We start from the raw sequence: 4,420 nt of genomic DNA on the forward strand, positions 1-4,420 counted from the left end.
ATATGCAAATTCTTCATGACACTAAGAAATTTTGCAAACTTGTCGTTCAACTTCGTTTCCGTAAGCCGACAGGGAAAAGGATCCGGTCCATCAAGATTCCTAGCCTCACTAGGAATTGATGTTGTCTACTCATTGTTAAGCTTCTTCTTTTCCGAACCTCCTTTTATCTCATCACCCTTTTCTTTCTCACCTCCCTAGTTTTCATTCACACTCTCCTCACCTCCCTTGTTTTCCTCACTATCCCCTTCATTTGGCCTTTCATAGGAAGTTCTCGACCTCAATGTGATCGTCTTGCATGTATCGGGTTTTTGTGTTGTGAGATGGGTAAGGTTGTGGTTTTCCGGGTAGAGTAGATGGTGAATTGAAAGGAGTTCTCTTGGCCAATTGAGCTAGTTGTGAATCAACCATCTCTTTAAGAGCTCTTATCTCTTGCATTTGTTTCCCAAAAGATTGCATTTGCGCATGCATGGCTTGGAGGAGTTGAGTTTTAGTAGCTCCGCTTAAGGTGCTTGTTCTTGATGATTTTTTTGAGGTGCTTGGGTTTGATTGTTGTATTGGTTGTTCCTTGGATAGCTTCTTCTTGGGTTTTGGGGATGATATGGAGGTGGATTTTGATATTGAGGGTTGGAGTTGTAGGAAGGTTGAGCTTTTTGGTTCCATTGTTGAGGTTGAGGTACAAACCCGGGTGGTGGTTGTCTCCAAGCTACTCCACCGCCGCTTCCTCTAAATCCCTCTTGCCTTGTGTTGTATGCTGCTACATGTTCGGGCCTTAAACCTCAACAATAAGATGTATCATTGTTCGTTCCTCCACAATTTTTATAAGAGAAAGAGTTAACTTGAGAAGAGCTTGCTCCACCACTTGAACTTGCATTCACAATCGTGTTCAACTTGGAAAGCCCTTTTGTTAGTTGATCAATTTGATGTTGTAATTAATCAACTTTCTCTAATTCGTAAATACCACCTCTCTTTGGAGCATTTCTTCTTCGCCCCCCCAAGAGTAATTCTTTGCTACCTCTTCTATTGTGGCTTCAACTTGATTTTGAGGGATTTTGATTAATTGACCACCCGCCCCCGCATTCAAATTGGCTCTTGACATGGGCTCCAATCCGTCGTAGAAAAACCGCATCACCAACCCTTGATTGTACTCATGGTGGGGACATGCTTGTACCAACTCTTTGAATCTCTTTCATGATTCACTAAGACTTTCATCAGCATCTTGCTAAAATGATGCAATTTTCCTTCTCATTTCGGTGGTCTTCTCCTCGGAGATAAAGCGCTTCAAGAATGCCTTTACCACCTCCCTCCATGTTGTTAGAGTGTTAGGCTTTACTTGCTTTACCCATTTCTTTGCCCGTCCGGTGAGAGATTGTCGGAAAAGGTGCATACGAATGTAGTCTTGACTCACTCAATTGGTTTGCATCATTGCGCACAATTCAAGGAATCGGTCCAAATGTTCAATAGGGTCCTCACTTGCACTTCTGGAAAATTGCTTCGATTGGACCATTCTAGTATATTGTGGATGGATTGAGAAGTTGGTTTCTGTGACGGGTAGCAAAATCCCTCCCGTGAGCTCATAATCCTCCGGATTTCCGAACTCACAAAACAAAACATCATTCTCTTGTCCCGACATTGATCCGCTTGGTGAACTTGAAGAGTAAGTATCACTCTCACTATCAACTATATCACCAAAACCTCTTCCCTCGTCTTGATAAAGCCTACGGAATTTTCTCAAGGTTCGGTTGATTTCGTGGTGAATTTGATATGAGGGTGCTCCTTGAGACCCACTAAGCATTCATCAAAGCTAAGTAAACAATTAGCAATGACAAGGATGATAAAACAAAAAAAAAACAAAAAGAAATGAAATTATAATGACTCTAACAAAAGCAATAATGGACGCTAAACAAGCCGCTTCCCCGGCAACGGCGCCAAAATTTGATCACGGGTTAGATAGGTCGTTAAGCTACTACCCTAACCAAATTAATCATTTATAATACCAAAACCTACACTAAACTTGTTGGTGGCAAGTAAAGGGTCGAACCACTAGGGAAGCACGCTAATTCAACATCAATAATCACTAATGTAACAATAAAAAGGGGATTGTTTTTGTTAGTTTTGTTGAGTAAGAACACTAAAAATACAAATAAGCACGAAAATTATGGTTAAAATCAAGGGAAATTGACGCTAGGGATACGGGGGTGTCCAATATGATTAGAAAAAGGGGAATACTGGTGATTATCATGAAACACATGCCAAAGAACACAAGATTCTACCTAAACAATTCATTCTCATGCAAAAGTCTAGGCAAATCAATGAAAGAGGTCTACACTAATAAGGATCATTCCCATGCATCCTATTAGTTACAATCAAACAAGAGAATAAAGAAGCACAATCCATAAAAACTCCACTTTACTAACTCATTCTCATGCAATCATTAAAATAGAGATGATCCTAATCTAGTTCAAATCACTTTCATGCATTTAAACTAGAAAACATCAAATAGAGTGCAACAATAATCTCAAACTAATAAAAATCATGTCTTTCATCAACATATGGCATAATTTCAATCCAACCATAATCATTTATCCAATATCAAATCATATATTCCACCCCCTTCCCCTAGCTAAAAGTTTAGCAAGAGAAGGGAGATTAAATATAATAATGAAAACTAGAATAAAATTCAAGAAACTAAAAACAAAACATGATTAAAATCAATGAAATCAAATAACAAATAGATAAATTAATAAGATTAACAAGAATAAGTAACAATAAAACAAATAAATAATACTAAAGGAAAGGAGAAGAGATTACTAAAGAAAGGATTAATGAAAGATGAAAACTTAGATCCTTGCTTGATTAATTGAAGATTAAAACTTGAGCAAAGTTGAATACAATAAAGGATGCTTGAATAACAATCTATTTTCTCTCTCTAGATTAGGCTAATGTTCTATTGAATTAGTACTAAGTGTCCTTTTTTACAAAGAGTCCCGTCTATAGATATGTGGCTCCCACTAAAAGAAAGAAACTTGGACAACAAGGCGCAAAGAAATCAGAAACCCACCGGTGCGCGCCCGCACACGACATATGCTCGCCCGCGCAGTAGATGTGTGCGCCCTCTCAGCATAGTGCGCGGCCTCAACTTTGAGGGTACGGGTAAATCAAGCGCGCCTGCACAAAAAACCTGCGCGCCCGCACAGAAGCCACACAGTAGGTCGCGCAAACTCTCTGGTTTGGCTCTGTTTCTTCAGCCTGGCTGCGCACCCGCACATCCAAGGGTGCGCGCCCGCACAGCAGCCGCACAACACCCCGCGCAGAATAGTTTGCTTGGCTCCTTGAAATACTCTTTATTTCGGCATAAAATACCTAAAAAACAAAAGCATGGAAATCAAAATAAAAACAAGGCGAGAAGACTAAGAAAAGGGAAGATAAAGGAGAAACGAAAAGAGGAAGCAAAACTACGTAAAAATGATTAGAAAAAGGGCCAAACAAGTGCAAATGAGGGGAGAATCCTTAGAGAAAAAGGATAAAAGAGTGGCACAAATGCCACTCATCACATAAACATACCCTGTTGGTTCTCCATCAAACTTTGCATGCCAAGTTGCATGCTCATCATTTGCTTTTTAAGGCTACTCATGCCTTGATGTTGCTGTTGTTGATGATGATGTTGTTATTGTTGTTGTTGCTGATGTTGTTGTTGTTGTTGTTGCTGTTGTTTTTGTTGTTCGACTACCATATTCCTTGCGCCACCCAAAAGCAGTGGATAACAAACCATTGTCTTGTGGAATTTTCCATACATTCCTAGCAAGATACAATGGTGCTCGCGCTCAACAATCCAAGCATGAAAATTGTTGGCATCTAAAGTTCCTTGGAGGAACCCTGACTTTCTCATTTGTTGGATGTCAATGAATAAATCTTTGTCTGCCCCAACTTGAGTGCATTAAGGGAAGAAGCGTTCATAGTTAAGCTTCTTTGCAATCCTTGTGATCATCCCACCAAGGGCAATTTCCCCCGTCTTGTGACCCGACTTGATTGCCTCGTAGCACAGGATGAACCAGTACCCCATGTTGAGCCGCCCTCTCAACTCCTCCCATGTAGCAACCCACAAAGGAAAGAGCTCATCATGCGAGAGCTTACTCATGTCTTGCTTGATAAACACCGCATACCCCAAAATGCGGTGAAGGATACGGAGAACAGGGTGGATAATTTGGTTGGCCACAGAATTCCTAGTGTTGAACTCTACAAAATTGGTAATCGTTTGCCACCATCAAAATGCATCGTACTCGGGAATATGCTCAAAGAAGGGGCAAGGAGGTCCGCCTTGGGTTTCAAATCCAATAATGCATTGAGATCACTAAGAGTAATAGTGTGCTGGTTGTTTAATAGTTGGAAGGAAATTTGGAAGTCGTTATTCCCATAAGGCTCT

General features: G+C 40.4%; 1 non-coding gene across 1 annotated transcript; it reads left to right on the forward strand.

Annotated features, from left to right (window-relative positions):
* Positions 1-1,141: 1,141 nt before the first annotated feature.
* On the forward strand, positions 1,142-1,249 carry LOC145556952 (small nucleolar RNA R71). The gene has a single exon (XR_014092041.1). It is a non-coding gene; the product is annotated as a small nucleolar RNA R71 (small nucleolar RNA).
* Positions 1,250-4,420: the final 3,171 nt, after the last annotated feature.

This window comes from Chenopodium album, chromosome 8 (genome assembly GCF_948465745.1).
Source record: "Chenopodium album chromosome 8, dcCheAlbu1.1, whole genome shotgun sequence".
Classification (NCBI taxonomy): Eukaryota; Viridiplantae; Streptophyta; class Magnoliopsida; order Caryophyllales; family Amaranthaceae; genus Chenopodium; species Chenopodium album.